The following is a 20,894-nucleotide window of genomic DNA, read 5'->3' on the forward strand; positions in this document are numbered from 1 at the left end:
GCAAAGGTTTCCTCCTTGCACACCTCCCATGCAAGTTAAACTTGTACAGTCTCTTTCTGATTGTAGAGGCATGTACTTCTACATCAACAGTAGCCAGAGCCTGCTGTAGTTCTCGAGATGACACTTTAGGGTTTTTGGATACCTCTTTTAGCATCTTGCGGTCTGCTCTTGGGGTGAACTTGCTGGGGCGACCAGTCCTGGGCATGTTGGCAGTTGTTTTGAAAGCCCTCCACTTGTAGACTATCTTCCGGACAGTGGAATGGCTGATTTCAAAATCTTTTGAGATCTTTTTAAATCCCTTCCCAGACTCATAGGCTGCTACAATCTTTTTTCTGAAGTCTTCTGACAGCTCTTTTGCTCTCACCATGGTGCTCACTCTCACTTCAACAGTCAGGAGCACACCAAACTAAATGTCTGAGGTTTAAATAGGGCAAGCCTCATTCAACATGCAGAGTAACGATCTACTAATTATGTGCACCTGGTGTGATATACCTGTGTGAGATCTGAGCCAATTTAAGAGGGAATACATGTGAGGGTGTCCTATCTTTTTCCTCAGTTAGAATAGGCATTTTTGTAGAATGACATTTACAGAAGATCTTGAAAAGACTTTTCTTCAGTTTTCTTTGTTTAGTTGGATTACTTTAATCTCTCTGTATTGTTGAAACGGAGATGAAATAACCATTTATTAAAAATGTTACAAAAAACCACATGCTTTCAAAGGGTGTCCTAATTTTTTCACATGACTGTATATACCTCCATGAATATACAAGTAGGGATGAATGAAAGGAGTCTGCACTGCTTCTCCACGAGATGACTGCACCGGCACTGACAGGAGGAGGGAGCAGAGAAGATACTGAGCATGTGTCCATCCCTGAATGCAGGAGAAGGTGGACCAGAAACCTAGTCACAGAAGAAACAGCAGGGGGCGCTACCAGAAGGAAAATGTACCCCATTCACTGCACTGTGATACTTGTTATGTATTAACCCCTTTAATTATCATGACAACCACAAATGACCCGACAATAGTCGTCGTCTGAGTCTAATGGCTGCAGGTCTCCCAGTGTCACACCTGTGACAGGTCTTAGAAGGTCTGAAAGACTGACTGCACATGAGTGATCTGACAGCCTCTCTTGGTTTCACTTTGTCTGTGTGTTGCTGGTATGTCCACACCTCCTGTTCAGGTGTGGATCATGTGACCTTTACCTCCCCCCATTTAGTCTGACTTTACCCATCACTCTTTGCTCTGGATAGCTTCATTTGGTTTTGGAAGAGCTGGAGTGTGGTTCTTGTTGAAGTCCTGTTCATCCATCATCCATGTATTTTCCCCCCGGTTGTTTACTAGACTTCAGCGAGACGCTGGTTCCTTCACCTGGGAAGGAACGGGTTGTCTCTGCCCTGTCATTACCTTTAAAGCATCCGAGGGTCACCAGGGTTTTCTAGGTTCCTGTGTATGGGCATCTCTACAATCGAGAGGTGCCCATACGGATAGGAGTGAGGGCCTGGAGCAGGGTTTTATAGGTGGTGACCCTTTTCCTTCCCTAGCGGTGAGGCCTAGTGTCTTTCCCCTTCCTTCTTGTTGTCTTTTGGTGTTCTCCCCTAATACATCTGTGACACCCAGAGGCTGGACCTAGATATTAGATCCAGCGCTCCAGATGGCGACCAAAATGGTCGCCAATGCGACTTAGAATTGCAAGATGGCGACAAGACTTTGTAGTCTTGTCGCCATTTGCGCCTAGACTCTCCGCTGCTCTGCCTCTAAGAAATTTCATCCAGCAGATACACGCTGCAGACGTCAGCTGGGTGAAGATCCGCCGTATAGAGGGTGGGCGGGGCTTGTGCTCCCACTTCCCGGCCATCGCTCGTGCGGTCACTGCCCCTTCATGAGTATTCGCTACTGCACGAACAACGCTCGTTTCTATTGGACGGTTGTGAGTCTCCTCCTGTGTCCTGCTCGCTGATTGGCTTGTGAGTGTGGTGGGCGGAACAAGCGTGGCCTGTGTGTTGTCCCGGCTGGCGTGCACATAGATCCTGAGAAGGGAACTGGCCATGTTGTGTGCTGGGTGAGTGTTTGCTGTGCGACAACTCTGCAAATAAAGTGACATGTTGTAGTGAAGGGACGCGCTTGTAGTGGCCGACACGGAGCAGACTGACGCTGACCGGTCCAGACAAACCTTTATCTTCAAAGTGGAACGCCCTCCCTTTCCTCTTGCCACACTGCATCAAATTGAAGATGTCTGCTTGCTGTCGGTAAATGCAGATGCTCAAGCTTACATTTCAATACTGCAATCCAGAGGTAAACGCCATGCTATATCTACACTGATACATTGTAACGGAACCTCAGCTGTAATTAGAAGGTTAAGATAGTTTTCAGTGTCCCAGTGGCTGACGGCAAGCAGAGAGTTTGAAGGTAGTGAGGTAGTAACACACAGTGAATAAACCCATATGTACATAGGCTGAAAACCCATCCTGGTGACAGAGCTGTGGGTTTGTTACAATGTGTCAGTGTAGCTTGGTGCTGTACTCCTGGTAAGAGGGGTTGTACCCCAGCGCCTCTTAGTGGCTAAAAGTTTGGAGAGGAGAACATAGCATCCAAATGTAAATGATGTGCTTTAGGGCTCATGCACACGACCGTATGGATCTTGCGATCCGCAAAAAATACGGCTGACATCCGTGTGAATTCCGTATTTAGCGGAATGGAACAGCTGGCCCCTAATAGATCAGTACTATGCTTGTCCGTAATGCGGACAATAATAGGAAATATTCAATTTTTTTGTGGAACGGAAATACGGAAACGGAAGGCACACGGAGTAACTTCCATTTTTTGAAGTGAATGGTTCCGCATACAGTCCGCAAAAAAAACTGAATAGACACAGAAAGAAAATACGTTTGTGTGCATGAGCCCTTACTCTGTCAAGGAAAGTTTTTGTTTGGATGAGATTGTCGAAAAAGCAGACAAGCAGCGGAGGCCTGGAAGCGAATGACCGGGACCCAGCACCGAGGGATCGCCAACGCAGATCTGGCTGGTCACGGAAAGGAGTGCACAACCCCTTTAACTGCGGGGGCTGTAACCTAGGAAACCACAGGCTCCTAAGCATCCCAGCGATAGTATATGGATTATAAATTTGGCAACTAAATTTTTTAGGTTAGGAGCCAATGGTTCCTTGATATTTTTTTTAGTCTGGAGCCCTGAGATGGCGGCTCACAGCCAATAGCCTTGTACACATGCATCCTCAGCACGGCCGGACATGCTGCAGGTGGTTACCGTGGAGGAGATCGGCTTCTACCATACGCGTCCGGACTCGTTCCTCTCGGAGACATAAACCTATTGGTTCCTTATTCCCACCAGTGGTCTCCATAGCCAGAGACTTGTAGGAAGAAGCAGAGAACATGGAGCATCTGTCGTCAGCTGTAATCCCGCCATCTCCAGCTCATTACACCAGTATAAACCTATAAAACTACTGGATAAAACAAGGAGTCCTCCTACAGAGGACGGTGACATCTCCATTACCTGACCGTCCTTAGGAAGGAGAGGACGGGGACATCTCTCTGGTGTTGTCCTCTGACTGGATCTCTCTGCAGGAGACACAGAGACTGGACTCAGACTTTACAGACAGAGAATTCCAGGACATTTGTATTTAGTCCTGTCCGTTACCTGGAGATGTGAGGGGATGGTCCTCCTCCATCTTGACCTCCTTGTGTAGACCCTTGTGTCCTTCTAAATACTCCCACTCCTCCATGGAGAAATAGACAGCGACATCCTGACACCTTATAGGAACCTGACAACACAATGACACCGTCATCACCCAGACCCCTCCAGTGCTGTGACTGTATAATGTCCCCACATTCCCGGCGGTGTCACCTCTCCAGTCAGCAGCTCCATCATCTTGTGGACGACTTCTAGGATCTTCTCATTCTTCTTCTCATGTATCAGATTACTAGACGTCTTCTTCACCGTGGAGTAATCCTGTTCATGGAAGACATAATAATAAATGTCACCATGTACATTCCAGAGTCCATCACTTCTACAGCCATGTCCACCTGTAATTACCATAGATAATGGTGTAATGTGACATCATCAGAACCTCTCACCTCTCCAGTCACATCCCCTGTAATTACCATAGATAATGGTGTAATGTGACATCATCAGAACCTCTCACCTCTCCAGTCACATCCCCTGTAATTACCATAGATAATGATGTAATGTGACAACATCAGAACCTCTCACCTCTCCAGTCACATCCCCTGTAATTACCATAGATAATGATGTAATGTGACATCATCAGAACCTCTCACCTCTCCAGTCACATCCCCTGTAATTACCCTAGATAATGATGTAATGTGACATCATCAGAACCTCTTACCTCTCCAGTCACATCACCTGTAATTACCATAGATAACAATGTAATGTGACATCATCAGAACCTCTCACCTCTCCAGTCACATCCCCTGTAATTACCATAGATAATGGTGTAATGTGACATCATCAGAACCTCTCACCTCTCCAGTCACATCACCTGTAATTACCATAGATAATGATGTAATGTGACATCATCAGAACCTCTCACCTCTCCAGTCACATCCCCTGTAATTACCATAGATAATGATGTAATGTGACATCATCAGAACCTCTCACCTCTCCAGTCACATCCCCTGTAATTACCATAGATAATGGTGTAATGTGACATCATCAGAACCTCTCACCTCTCCAGTCACATCCCCTGTAATTACCATAGATAATGGTGTAATGTGACATCATCAGAACCTCTCACCTCTCCAGTCACATCCCCTGTAATTACCATAGATAATGATGTAATGTGACAACATCAGAACCTCTCACCTCTCCAGTCACATCACCTGTAATTACCATAGATAATGATGTAATGTGACATCATCAGAACCTCTTACCTCTCCAGTCACATCACCTGTAATTACCATAGATAATGATGTAATGTGACATCATCAGAACCTCTTACCTCTCCAGTCACATCACCTGTAATTACCATAGATAACAATGTAATGTGACATCATCAGAACCTCTCACCTCTCCAGTCACATCCCCTGTAATTACCATAGATAATGGTGTAATGTGACATCATCAGAACCTCTCACCTCTCCAGTCACATCCCCTGTAATTACCATAGATAATGGTGTAATGTGACATCATCAGAACCTCTCACCTCTCCAGTCACATCCCCTGTAATTACCATAGATAATGGTGTAATGTGACATCATCAGAACCTCTCACCTCTCCAGTCACATAATCTGTAATTACCATAGATAATGGTGTAATGTGACATCATCAGAACCTTTCACCTCTCCAGTCACATCACCTGTAATTACCATAGATAATGGTGTAATGTGACATCATCAGAACCTCTCACCTCTCCAGTCACATCCCCTGTAATTACCATAGATAATGGTGTAATGTGACATCATCAGAACCTCTCCAGTCACATAATCTGTAATTACCATAGATAATGGGGTAATGTGACATCATCAGAACCTCTCACCTCTCCAGTCACATCCCCTGTAATTACCATAGATAATGGTGTAATGTGACATCATCAGAACCTCTCACCTCTCCAGTCACATCCCCTGTAATTACCATAGATAATGGTGTAATGTGACATCATCAGAACCTCTCACCTCTCCAGTCACATAATCTGTAATTACCATAGATAATGGTGTAATGTGACATCATCAGAACCTCTCACCTCTCCAGTCACATCCCCTGTAATTACCATAGATAATGGTGTAATGTGACATCATCAGAACCTCTCACCTCTCCAGTCACATCCCCTGTAATTACCATAGATAATGGTGTAATGTGACATCATCAGAACCTCTCACCTCTCCAGTCACATCCCCTGTAATTACCATAGATAATGGTGTAATGTGACATCATCAGAACCTCTCACCTCTCCAGTCACATCACCTGTAATTACCATAGATAATGGTGTAATGTGACATCATAAGAACCTCTCACCTCTCCAGTCACATCCCCTGTAATTACCATAGATAATGGTGTAATGTGACATCATCAGAACCTCTCCAGTCACATAATCTGTAATTACCATAGATAATGGGGTAATGTGACATCATCAGAACCTCTCACCTCTCCAGTCACATCCCCTGTAATTACCATAGATAATGGTGTAATGTGACATCATCAGAACCTCTCACCTCTCCAGTCACATCCCCTGTAATTACCATAGATAATGATGTAATGTGACATCATCAGAACCTCTTACCTCTACAGTCACATCACCTGTAATTACCATAGATAATCGTGTAATGTGACATCATCAGAACCTCTCACCTCTCCAGTCACATCCCCTGTAATTACCATAGATAATGGTGTAATGTGACATCATCAAAACCTCTCACCTCTCCAGTCACATAATCTGTAATTACCATAGATAATGGGGTAATGTGACATCATCAGAACCTCTCACCTCTCCAGTCACATCCCCTGTAATTACCATAGATAATGGTGTAATGTGACATCATCAGAACCTCTCACCTCTCCAGTCACATCCCCTGTAATTACCATAGATAATGGTGTAATGTGACATCATCAGAACCTCTCACCTCTCCAGTCACATCCCCTGTAATTACCATAGATAATGGTGTAATGTGACATCATCAGAACCTCTCACCTCTCCAGTCACATAATCTGTAATTACCATAGATAATGGTGTAATGTGACATCAGAACCTCTCACCTCTCCAGTCACATCCCCTGTAATTACGATAGATAATGATGTAATGTGACATCATCAGAACCTCTTACCTCTACAGTCACATCACCTGTAATTACCATAGATAATGGTGAAATGTGACATCATCAGAACCTCTCACCTCTCCAGTCACATCCCCTGTAATTACCATAGATAATGAAGTAATGTGACATCATCAGAACCTCTCACCTCTCCAGTCACAACACCTGTAATTACCATAGATAATGATGTAATGTGACATCATCAGAACCTCTCACCTCTCCAGTCACATCCCCTGTAATTACCATAGATAATGATGTAATGTGACATCATCAGAACCTCTCACCTCTCCAGTCACATCCCCTGTAATTACCATAGATAATGGTGTAATGTGACATCATCAAAACCTCTCACCTCTCCAGTCACATCCCCTGTAATTACCATAGATAATGGTGTAATGTGACATCATCAGAACCTCTCACCTCTCCAGTCACATAATCTGTAATTACCATAGATAATGGTGTAATGTGACATCATCAGAACCTCTCACCTCTCCAGTCACATCCCCTGTAATTACCATAGATAATGGTGTAATGTGACATCATCAGAACCTCTCACCTCTCCAGTCACATCCCCTGTAATTACCATAGATAATGGTGTAATGTGACATCATCAGAACCTCTCACCTCTCCAGTCACATCCCCTGTAATTACCATAGATAATGGTGTAATGTGACATCATCAGAACCTCTCACCTCTCCAGTCACATCACCTGTAATTACCATAGATAATGGTGTAATGTGACATCATCAGAACCTCTCACCTCTCCAGTCACATCCCCTGTAATTACCATAGATAATGGTGTAATGTGACATCATCAGAACCTCTCCAGTCACATAATCTGTAATTACCATAGATAATGGGGTAATGTGACATCATCAGAACCTCTCACCTCTCCAGTCACATCCCCTGTAATTACCATAGATAATGGTGTAATGTGACATCATCAGAACCTCTCACCTCTCCAGTCACATCCCCTGTAATTACCATAGATAATGGTGTATTGTGACATCATCAGAACCTCTCACCTCTCCAGTAAGCAGGAGGAGTATCTCTAGGGTAAGATCTAACATCCTCTCCGCCATCTTGTCCCCGTCTCCATCTATTATCTGGTACTGATGATGTCATCGGACAATCCTATATCACAGGAACCTGAATGGAAGAAGAGGAGTCAATGTAGAATCCGCATGAAATCCCATAGAAATGCTTATAATGACCGGAGATGATGAGGGACATTTGGGAGAAATCAGAGGAGATGAGGTCTTCTCTCTATTGTCTGGACTGAGGACTGGAAGATCTCGTCAGGGCAGTTCCTCCATGTATGAGGTGACAACAGTGTAAAGCATGGTGCACCCTGACACTGGCCGCAGTGGTGATACCAGTAATGTAAACCATCATGGCCACAGTGGTCATGTGACACATATACTGGTATCACTGCTGGGATACATCCTCATAACATGGACGTCTATGGGAGATGACGACCACTGCTGGAGACACTGGTGGACGCCTCCCAGGTCCCTCTCCGGCAGAGACTTCAGTGTCACCGACGTCAGGAGAGCAGCGCATGCGCAGGATGTCAGTGCGGCCTGTGACTGACAGAATACACTGCACTACTGAAGCATCAACTGCCACAATACACTGCACTACTGAAGCATCAACTGCCACAATACACTGCACTACTGAAGCATCAACTGCCACAATACACTGCACTACTGAAGCATCAACTGCCACAATACACTGCACTACTGAAGCGTCAACTGCCACAATACACTGCACTACTGAAGCATCAACTGCCACAATACACTGCACTACTGAAGCGTCAACTGCCACAATACACTGCACTACTGAAGCACCAGCTGTGACAGACATCATACACTGCACTACTGAAGCATCAGCTGTGACAGACATCATACACTGCACTACTGAAGCACCCGCTGTGACAGACATCACACACTGCACTACTGAAGCACCAGCTGTGACAGACATCACACACTGCACTACTGAAGCATCAGCAGTGACAGACATCATACACTGCACTACTGAAGCACCAGCTGTGACAGACATCACACACTGCACTACTGAAGCATCAGCTGCGACAGACATCACACACTGCACTACTGAAGCATCAACTGCGACAGACATCACACACTGCACTACTGAAGCACCAGCTGTGACAGACATCATACACTGCACTACTGAAGCACCAGCTGTGACAGACATCATACACTGCACTACTGAAGCACCAGCTGTGACAGACATCATACACTGCACTACTGAAGCACCAGCTGTGACAGACATCATACACTGCACTACTGAAGCATCAGCTGTGACAGACATCACACACTGCACTACTGAAGCATCAGCTGTGACAGACATCACACACTGCACTACTGAAGCATCAGCTGTGACAGACATCACACACTGCACTACTGAAGCCCTAGCTGTGACAGACATCATACACTGCACTACTGAAGCACCAGCTGTGACAGACATCACACACTGCACTACTGAAGCACCAGCTTCCACAGACATCATACACTGCACTACTGAAGCACCAGCTGTGACAGACATCATACACTGCACTACTGAAGCATCAACTGCCACAGACATCATGCACTGCACTACTGAAGCACCAGCTGTGACAGACATCATACACTGCACTACTGAAGCACCAGCTGTGACAGACATCACACACTGCACTACTGAAGCACCAGCTTCCACAGACATCATACACTGCACTACTGAAGCACCAGCTGTGACAGACATCACACACTGCACTACTGAAGCATCGACTGCCACAGACATCATACACTGCACTACTGAAGCACCAGCTGTGACAGACATCACACACCGCACTACTGAAGCACCAGCTGTGACAGACATCACACACTGCACTACTGACTGCGGCCCCCGGCTCCCCGGTACCTGCTCCTCCTCATGCCGGGGCTCTCCCTCCCGCTGTCCGGACATCAGAGCCTCTTCACAGGACGTTTCCAGCAGAACTTCCTCTTTCCCTCAGGATCCTGGAGTTTTCCTCTCCCAGCATGCTTTGCGGTGTGACGTCACAGGGCTGGCCCCGCCCGGCACACTGGTCAGTCAGCACTAGCCCCGCCCCCTACACCTCCGGCGGCCATGTTAGTACACCCAGACATGGCTCCTGCTCCTCTCCTCACATCACTGAGGGCCACAGGCGCTTCCCTCACCATCTCCAGAGCCCCAAACACTGGGAGCGGCCAGCACAGCCGTATCTAAGCCTCTCATGTCAGATACTGCCTGCTGAGCCTGGATCACAGCTTCTCTTGTGTGCAGTGGCGTCTCTAGCTTTCAAATTTTGGGGGGGCACACTGGGGGCCAGGACAAAAGTAGGGGGGGCAGCTATAACAACGATACATTTACACAAGTATGCTTAGAAATGCTGCAATACTTTACCCAATACCTAAAACCGCAACAGGGAATAAAAGTCCAGCTGTCTGTGGATGACACTTTTATAGAGAGGGGGATCTGTGGATGACACTGCTATGGGGGGATCTGTGGATGCCACGTACCGTATATAGCATCTTATGCTATATGTGTCACCCACAGATCCACCCCATGACAGTGTCATCCCCATTTCCCCCTCCATAACAGTGTCATCCACAGATCTCCCTCCCTATAACAGTGTCATCCACAGATCTCCCTCCCCGCCTCTCACAGGAGTGTACATATATAAAATAAACATATTTCACATGAAAACTTACAGTTACTTGGCCCTTGGGGATCTCGGACGCCACTTCCACACTTTGGCCGGGGGCTCGGCGGAGCTGATGTTGTGTTTTATCCTAATGAGAAAGATTTCATAATAAGGATTTGGAGAAGGGGCAGAGGGATAGCAGAGCAGGGAGAGGCTGGTGCTGCTACTAGGGGGTCATACCATGGGGGAGTAATAAAGCCCACCATAATGCCCCCAGTAGAAATAATTCTCCTTATAATGTGCAAAACATACCCCCTTATGCCCCCAGTTGAGCTGATGTCCCCCATAATGTGCCAGTATAAAAAAAAACTATATAGTGCCCCAGTAAATGCCTCCATAGTGCTCCTCTCCCCCCTTCCTGCTAGTGCCTCCATAATGTACCAGTATAAAATGCCCCATATATCGTGCCCCAGTAGATGCCCTCAGTGTCCCCCATAATTTGCAAGTATAAAATACCCCTTCTTAGTGCCCCCGTAGATGACGCCATAGTACTCCTGTCTCCCCTTCTCCTTAGTACCCACCATCATGTGTCCCAGTATAAAATGCTACTGTACAGAGCCCCCCATATAAAACACCCCTTCTTTGTGGCCTCAGTAGATGCCGCTATAGTGCCCACCAATAATGTGCCAGTAATAAGTGCCCTCAATAACGTGCCAGTAACAAGAGCCCCCTAATGTGCCAGTAATAAGCCCCCATCACGTGCCAGTAATAAGCCCCCCATCACGTGCCAGTAATAAGCCCCCCAATGTGCCAGTAATAAGCCCCCCATTATGTGCTAGTAATAAGCCCCCCATTACGTGCTAGTATTAAGCCCCCCATCATGTGCCAGTATTAAGCCCCCCCATCATGTGCCAGTATTAAGCCCCCCCATCATGTGCCAGTATTAAGCCCCCCCATCATGTGCCAGTATTAAGTCCCCCCATCTTGTGCCAGTATTAAGTCCCCCCCATCATCATGTGCCAGTATTAAGTCCCCCCCATCATCATGTGCCAGTATTAAGTCCCCCCCATCATCATGTGCCAGTATTAAGTCCCCCCCATCATCATGTGCCAGTATTAAGTCCCCCCCATCATCATGTGCCAGTATTAAGTCCCCCCCATCATCATGTGCCAGTATTAAGTCCCCCCCCATTGTAATAAGCCCCCATAATGTTCCAGTAACACTATTGTAAAAAAACAAACAAAAAAAACCACTTATACTTACCTCAGTGTCAGCGATGCGATGCAGACTCTTTCTGTGTCCCGCGCTGTAAGGCTCAGGCGGCGCGATGACGTCATCGCGCCGCCTGCTCCGGCCTCTGATAGGCTGCAGGCACTAGGCCGGCAGCCTATCAGAGGAAGGGGAAGGGACACGCCTCTCCCTCCCCCAGTGGCGTAGCGTGGGTTGCCAGCACCCGGGGCAAGCCAAAAATTGCGCCCCCCCCCCCTACCCCAGGCACGCCCCTTTTAACAGATACTGTAGTAGATCACCTGCAGTCCTATGTAACACCACAGATAACAGTGATAACTCTGAGTACAGATAATGTAGTAGATGGGTGTAAGCCCCCAGAATTCAGAACACGCACAGTGTGACCTGAAGTCTGGGGCCAGGATACGGCAGGGTGGGCCATATTCTCAATCTCCTCCCCCAACCCTACTGTGAAACAGATATGTGCATGGACATTATTATTACAGTATAATACCGCCCCATACCTGTTACATCCAGTGACGTCTCCTGTGATGTAGACTCTCCTCGACGTCTTCATTCAGAGATAAGACCGCCATGATACTTTCTTTCAGCCGCTTCTCGTCTCTGCAGAGTTTCACAGATTTTTTTTTTTAGGTTCCTCACTTTACTCTCATCCTCTCCTTCCTGGTGTCTCAACACTGTCATCCTGCTGCCCCCCAATACTGTGCTAGAGCCAGACAGATAGTCCCCCATTCCCCATAATATTACTCCCCCTGTATATTATAATGTCCCCCTCTTTGTTAATAATATAATGGCCGCCTCTTTATTATTATAATGGCCATTACATTAATAATAAAGAGGGGGTCATTATATTAATAATAAAGAGGGGGCCATTATATTAATAATAAAGGGGGTCATTACATTAATAATAAAGGGGGTCATTACATTAATAATAAAGGGGGCTATTATATTAATAATAAAGAGGGGGTCATTATATTAATACTAATGTATTGGCCCCCTCTTTGTTATTAATATAATGGCCGCCTCTCCCCTCCTCTCACCTAATTACACAGGGTGGGACTCTGCACTCAGGGACTGTCACTCACTCTGGGTCGCTTGAATCACTCTCTGCCTGGAGTCTGGACGTCATTCTTGCTCCGGCTCCTGGCTCTGCACTCACTGCCTTTCCTGCCTGGAAGGTGGGCGGAGCCTATCGGGAACTGCCGTGCATGCCCCGCCCCCTCTCCCCTCCTCACTCTGTTCTGCTGCCGGATTCTGTGTTAAGACGCTGGCGGCTCACTTCACTTGGGGGGGGCACAGCATGATGTAGGGGGGGCCGTGGCCCCCTCTGGCCCCCCCCCTGGCGACGCCACTACTTGTGTGATCCTGTCTGCTGAGCTGTGTATCTAATCCTGTCCTGTGTGATACTGTCTGCTGAGCTGTGTATCTAATCCTGTCCTGTGTGATACTGCCTGCTGAGCTGTGTATCTAACCCTATCCTGTGTGATACTGACTGCTGAGCTATGTATCTAATCCTATCCTGTGTGATACTGTCTGCTGAGCTGTGTATCTAATCCTCTCCTGTGTGATACTGTCTGCTGAGCTGTGTATCTAATCCTATCCTGTGTGATACTGTCTGCTGAGCTGTGTATCTAATCCTATCCTGTGTGATACTGTCTGCTGAGCTGTGTATCTAATCCTATCCTGTGTGATACTGTCTGCTGAGCCGTGTATCTAATCCTATCCTGTGTGATACTGTCTGCTGAGCTGTGTATCTAATCCTATCCTGTGTGATACTGTCTGCTGAGCTGTGTATCTAATCCTATCCTGTGTGATACTGTCTGCTGAGCTGTGTATCTAATCCTATTATGTGTGATACTGTCTGCTGAGCTGTGTATCTAATCCTATCCTGTGTGATACTGTCTGCTGAGCTGTGTATCTAATCTCATCCTGTGTGATACAGTCTGCTGAGCTGTGTATCTAATCCTATCCTGTGTGATACTGTCTGCTGAGCCGTGTATCTAATCCTATCCTGTGTGATACAGTCTGCTGAGCTGTGTATCTAATCCTATCCTGTGTGATACTGTCTGCTGAGCCGTGTATCTAATCCTATCCTGTGTGATACAGTCTGCTGAGCTGTGTATCTAATCCTATCCTGTGTGATACAGTCTGCTGAGCCGTGTATCTAATCCTATCCTGTGTGATACTGTCTGCTGAGCCGTGTATCTAATCCTATCCTGTGTGATACTGTCTGCTGAGCCGTGTATCTAATCCTATCCTGTGTGATACTGTCTGCTGAGCTGTGTATCTAATCCTATCCTGTGTGATACTGTCTGCTGAGCTGTGTATCTAATCCTATCCTGTGTGATACTGTCTGCTGAGCTGTGTATCTAACCCTATCCCGTGTGATACTGTCTGCTGAGCTGTGTATCTAATCCTATCCTGTGTGATACTGTCTGCTGAGCTGTGTATCTAATCCTCTCCTGTGTGATACTGTCTGCTGAGCTGTGTATCTAATCCTATCCTGTGTGATACTGTCTGCTGAGCTGTGTATCTAATCCTCTCCTGTGTGATACTGACTGCTGAGCTGTGTATCTAATCCTATCCTGTGTGATACTGTCTGCTGAGCTGTGTATCTAATCCTATCCCGTGTGATACTGTCTGCTGAGCTGTGTATCTAATCCTGTCCTGTGTGATACAGTCTGCTGAGCTGTGTATCTAATCCTATCCTGTGTGATACTGTCTACTGAGCTGTGTATCTAATCCTCTCCTGTGTGATACTGACTGCTGAGCTGTGTATCTAATCCTATCCTGTGTGATACTGTCTGCTGAGCTGTGTAACTAATCCTGTCCTGTGTGATACTGTCTGCTGAGCTGTGTATCTAATCCTGTCCTGTGTGATACTGTCTGCTGAGCTGTGTATCTAATCCTATCCTGTGTGATACTGTCTGCTGAGCTGTGTATCTAATCCTCTCCTGTGTGATACTGTCTGCTGAGCTGTGTATCTAATCCTATCCTGTGTGATCCTGTCTGCTGAGCTGTGTATCTAATCCTGTCCTGTGTGATACCGTCTGCTGAGCTGTGTATCTAATCCTCTCCTGTGTGATACTGTCTGCTGAGCTGTGTATCTAACCCTATCCTCTGTGATACTCCCTGCTGAGCTGTGTATCTAATCCTATCCTGTGTGATACTGTCTGCTGAGCTGTGTATCTAATCCTCTCCTGTGTGATACTGTCTGCTGAGCTGTGTATCTAATCCTATCCTGTGTCATACTGTCTGCTGAGCTGTGTATCTAATCCTATCCTGTGTGATACTGTCTGCTGAGCCGTGTATCTAATCCTCTGTTGTGTGATACTGTCTGCTAAGCTGTGTATCTCATCCTGTCCTGTGTGATACTGTCTGCTAAGCTGTGTATCTAATCCTATCCTGTGTGATACCGTCTGCTGAGCTGTGTATCTAATCCTCTCCTGTGTGATACTGTCTGCTGAGCTGTGTATCTAACCCTATCCTCTGTGATACTCCCTGCTGAGCTGTGTATCTAATCCTATCCTGTGTGATACTGTCTGCTGAGCTGTGTATCTAATCCTCTCCTGTGTGATACTGTCTGCTGAGCTGTGTATCTAATCCTATCCTGTGTCATACTGTCTGCTGAGCTGTGTATCTAATCCTATCCTGTGTGATACTGTCTGCTGAGCCGTGTATCTAATCCTCTGTTGTGTGATACTGTCTGCTAAGCTGTGTATCTCATCCTGTCCTGTGTGATACTGTCTGCTAAGCTGTGTATCTAATCCTATCCTGTGTGATACTGCCTGCTGAGCTGTGTATCTAATCCTATCCTGTGTGATACTGTCTGCTGAGCTGTGTATCTAATCCTATCCTGTGTGATACTCCCTGCTGAGCTGTGTATCTAATCCTGTCCTGTGTGATACTCCCTGCTGAGCTGTGTATCTAATCCTCTGTTGTGTGATACAGGAGGAGCTGATCACATGGTACAGTCCCCCCGTCCCCTCATTGGTATAGTCCTCACCCGCCGGTCCCTTCTCTCACCCTAGTGTTAGGTTTGCCCGTTTCTGGCGGGGGAACATCCTGCCGGATCCGGACTAACGCTCGCACACGTCTGCTTCCGGAAGTCTGGCCCGGCCCCATTCATTATAACGGGGGGACGGGCGGGAGATGCGGCCGCAGCACGGGAAACATGCCGAGAGGCGGCCGGACAGAAAGCGCCTGCTGGTCAGTGGAGGAGACCCCTTTACATGCAGCGATCTCCTCCACAGTACGGGCAGCAGGGATCGGTGATGTTGCTCTTCGTCTCCATACAGAACCATTTCTTGCTCTTTGTACAGCAGGATCTGCTGCCGCTAAGAAGGATTGCGGCGTCATGAGAAACAATCCGCGCGTTGTGCTCCGTTATCCGGTAGTCGAGGGCACATTTACAATGGCCGGTTATTGCTGACGAGGGCTCATTAGCCATAATTTGCCCGAACCAAGGGGCCTAAGGCTGATGTTGTCCTTCTGTCGGTTGCCCCATCGCCAATAAAGCCCAAACCAGACAGCACCAGTAACAGGTAAACCAGGAGCCACCAGCACCGAACCAGTAACAGGGGACACGGTGCAGGGAAATCAGAGTAATGAGGGGGTGCAGGTCACCGTGGAGCCCCCCACTATTCTCTGACCCCAGGGGAACCGCAGCAGTGTAGCATGGTCCATGGCCTTAGGGGGGTGAACAAGATGATCTTTGATGTACAGAACCCCCACACCTTACTTCACCAAGTGCCACCGACTTCTTCTTCTTCTCCAGTGGTTGACGTGGCCAGAGGTTTTTCCTTCCTGCCCCTGGAGGAGACCGGTCACTAATTGCTGGAGCAGCCGACCTCAGGGTGCAGCAATGTCACCATTCGCTTTCTCAGAAGAAATGTCCCAGGTTCTGGGGGTGTGAAGACCACATTACCCTACAACACAACTTCTGCAGTATCTCCCCGACACCCCAGACAGAAGGGAGGCCATATGCAGAGTACCAGTACCCACTACAGTATATCACTAAGGGCCGTGTGGGCTCCTGCTGGGAATGGACCCCCAGTGCCTCTAGCTGCAGGTTCTGTACAAGGCTCTGACCTCACGGGGACAACAAGGTCTACTGACACGGACAGAACATGCAAGTGTGTAGAAAACGGGATTGCTAATGACCCCAACAGCTTGTTGTTGAAAGCAAGGGGTGAGGGTCAGCGGAGGGGCGCCAAGGTGCGATCAAGCTTAATTAATGTGGTCGTAGATTCCACACTGGTTGGTAGGGGTAATTGTCATTGCTGTCATACAGTTCAAATTAAGGTTGGATGCAGGAGACAAAAGAAATAATAATAACAAATTAAAATCCAATTAAAAGTTGGAGAAGGAGTCTCAGTTGGAAACTTACTTCACTAGGGAGGGAGGTATAGGATGAGCACATAACACCTATACCTTCTCCTCCCCCGCCGAGGTCGCTTGTCAGGTGGTCAGACTTTGCTTCCACATCCCCAAAGAATAGTAACCAGGGTTTCAAAAGTGGAGAAGTCCTTTATTTAATCTAAAAAGCTCAACGCGTTTCGGGGTAGAGTCCCCTTTATCAAGAGCAAAGTAGAGTGCAGTTACATACCAAAAATACACACATATACACTCACCTAAAGAATTATTAGGAACACCTGTTCTATTTCTCATTAATGCAATTCTCTAGTCAACCAATCACATGGCAGTTGCTTCAATGCATTTAGGGGGGTGCTCCTGGTCAAGACAATCTCCTGAACTCCAAACTGAATGTCAGAATGGGAAAGAAAGGTGATTTAAGCCATTTTGAGCGTGGCATGGTTGTTGGTGCCAGACGGGCCGGTCTGAGTATTTCACAATCTGCTCAGTTACTGGGATTTTCACGCACAACCATTGCTAGGGTTTACAAAGAATGGTGTGAAAAGGGAAAAACATCCAGTATGCGGCCGTTCTGTAGGCAAAAATGCCTTGTGGATGCTAGAGGTCAGAGGAGAATGGGCCGACTGATTCAAGCTGATAGAAGAGCAACGTTGGCTGAAATAACCACTCGTTACAACCGAGGTCTGCAGCAAAGCATTTGTGAAGCCACAACACGCACAACCTTGAGGCGGATGGGCTACAACAGCAGAAGACCCCACCGGGTACCACTCATCTCCACTACAAATAGGAAAAAGAGGCTACAATCTGCACGAGCTCACCAAAATTGGACTTTTGAAGACTGGAAAAATGCTGCCTGGTCTGATGAGTCTCGATTTCTGTTGAGACATTCAAATGGTAGAGTCCGAATTTGGCGTAAACAGAATGAGAACATGTACCCATCCTCTGATGGCTACTTCCAGCAGGATAATGCACCATGTCACAAAGCTCCAATCATCTCACATTGGTTTCTTGAACATGACAATGAGTTCACTGCACTAAAATGGCCCCCACAGTCACCAGATCTCAACCCAATAGAGCATCTTTGGGATGTGGTGGAACGGGAGCTTCGTGCTCTGGATGTGCATCCCTCAAATGTCCATCAACTGCAAGATGCTATCCTATCAATATGGGCCAACATTTCTAAAGAATGCTATCAGCACCTTGTGGAATCAATGCCACGTAGAATTAAGGCAGTTCTGAAGGCAAAAGGGGGTCCAACACCGTATTAGTATGGGGGCACTAATAATTCTTTAGGCGAGTGTATATACCCCTTGGTGCAATCCCATTAGATGTGGTTTTTGGCAGGGATCGGAAGTGGGCGGAGCCACGCATCGATCATGTGTCCCAAATCACTGCCAAATGTATATGGATTATGCACTAATCATGGTTTAGCCCATTGGGGCGATGGGTTAGTGGAGCCTAGGGCATTCTTTTCTTGGGGGGATGAATGCTGGCGCCCTTAGTTGTTATCGATGCGTTCCAGAGTGGGACGCATGCCTACAGTTCCGGGCCCTGGTGCGCATTTGCTGGATGCTCCACGAGGGGTGAAGAATATAAGTTAGAAGCTAATTGGACGGACTTAGGGGGCAGTATTGTTAATACATATATGGAAAAATTAATAAGATTAATAAGTAATCAAATTAAATAATGGCATGAATAAATATATACATATATACACCCACATATATCTCTCTAAGTATATCTAAGACACATCAGAACATATAATTAATTAAAATTAAATATAAAGGCATATAGACATATGTGTATAAATATAAAAAAGCTATGTAGACTTTATGGGGGCGGTATTGTTAATATATGGATTGATAAATAGATTAATAGATGGTTAGATAATAATACTAAAATAAATACTGTATATAGCCATATATATGGGACACACAAGGATATATATACATATATATAAAAATAAATAAAAATAATAAAAGAGTAAAATAAAAAAAAAATAATAAAATAAATAATAAAAAAATAAAATAATTTTTTCCCCTTTTTCCTCCTTCCTTTCTTCCCTCCCACACATCCTCCTATGTAGAACATATATTAAAAAAAGTGATGGTATATATTCATGCATGTGCGTACACATATACACGTTATATATATGTATACGCACATAGCCACACATGGATACACACATACACATATATAGAGGCCAGAAACATGCCACATGTGAAAGATGATAGGGACTAAAATCTTGATTATTATTAAATTATTGATTAGTGGTTACTGTGTTCCAGGGTTTCATTTAAACCGAACGGATGAAGGGAGTTGCTAAAGGAGCTGACTCGGGACTATTGACATATATACTAGATCTAACGAACTTATCGAAAAGAATACTCAGCGAATTGACAAGACTTAATATTCCTGTCAACCGGGACGAATGGAGGAATAGGATCCATCAGACCTGGCCAACGGAACCCAGGGATACTCCTGAACTCACCAACCAGAACTATAACTTGAATAAGACTGTCCAAGACTTTCTACAACATGAAATAGATTGGTATTTCTTGGAAACATACCTCCAGCTAAAAATTATCCCTAGAGGTCTAAGACTATCAAACAAACCAACCTTCTGTAATGATCAGGACTTCTCATCAGATTGGCTGGAGGCTCTGGATAAATGCTCTAGGAATATGATCACATTATTGATTGACAAACGTCAATCCTTATGTAAAACCTTATGCCAAATAATTTCACCATGTATCGTTTTACGAACATCCCTTACCACACCAGATGTTCAGAACCAAACATTACCAACCAGAGTCTCCTTCCGCAGATTAGAATATAGCCTAGTGAGAAAAAAATGCTCTAAACTCTTAAGGGAGATCTCTGACTACACCACTGATTGTATTCGCACATGGGAAAGAAAGAGAACACCCACACCATCACCCTACCTTCCCTACCACCCAAAAAATCTGAGACACAACACCAATAATACACTCCATAAAACTAACATCATGAGTAAAACCTTCTATAACCGCAATCGGCAACGTTATAATCATTCGAGACCATCCACCACAGCTTCCAATAACCATCCAGCTCATTCTGAGGTAGGCGAGAGAAAAATCAACAGCCCCATTCAAGGGACTCCTAACCTTACCACCTCACCCATACTCCACTCCATAGGAAGCACAAACCAATACGTCAATCATACTAATATTCTGGAAAATACCCCTCAGGAGACCCCTCTTGTAATAGACCACATTGTAATGCCACAAACACCAACTTGTGCCATCCCGACCTCACCATCACCCAATAAAGACCATGGGGATAGCGACAATACCACCTCACATCTTGCCATTTATCCACTAAACAATACTGAAAGGAGGCAAGATGATATCATCTCTGAGATAAGCTCCAATCTTGACTTGAGTCGGGGTCTAGCCCTTACACATATCAATCCAGATGTCAGCTCTGACTCAGTGAGATGTGACATCCTTTACATTTCAACATACAGTGACCCGGAATTCAACCTGGAGTCAGAGGCTTTTTTAGCCTTACCTCCCAACTTATCCGAAAACCCCCCATTAAATCAATTATCTCCAACCCCATCCTCATCCCGGTCGGTGATGTCGAGTATCCAACTTCTCACACCGTTGCTGGCACAGAGTAGAGCAATCCGTTCCAAAAACCCAATTCCGTCCCAGGTTCGTCCACAAGGAAAGATTACTCATTTCTACAGCCCGATAACCACACCAAAACCAACCAAAATGAAGGAAAGTTCAAATGGAGGAGACGTGGATGCAGAGGAGGCCAAAAGCGATCACAGACC

General features: G+C 46.1%; 1 protein-coding gene and 1 long non-coding RNA gene across 9 annotated transcripts in view; both read right to left on the reverse strand.

The window, feature by feature from the left end:
• Positions 1-20,894, reverse strand: part of LOC121000837 (gastrula zinc finger protein XlCGF26.1-like) — an 800,859-nt gene that overhangs the window by 604,355 nt on the left and 175,610 nt on the right. The gene's annotated exons all lie outside the window — the stretch shown is intronic.
• On the reverse strand, positions 3,528-4,168 carry LOC121000883. Its single transcript, XR_005778924.1, has 3 exons — positions 4,158-4,168; positions 3,653-3,776; positions 3,528-3,573 (listed from the first exon to the last, which is right to left on the reverse strand). It is a non-coding gene; the product is annotated as an uncharacterized LOC121000883 (long non-coding RNA).

The sequence above is a fragment of the Bufo bufo genome, chromosome 5 (genome assembly GCF_905171765.1).
Source record: "Bufo bufo chromosome 5, aBufBuf1.1, whole genome shotgun sequence".
Lineage (NCBI taxonomy): Eukaryota > Metazoa > Chordata > Amphibia > Anura > Bufonidae > Bufo > Bufo bufo.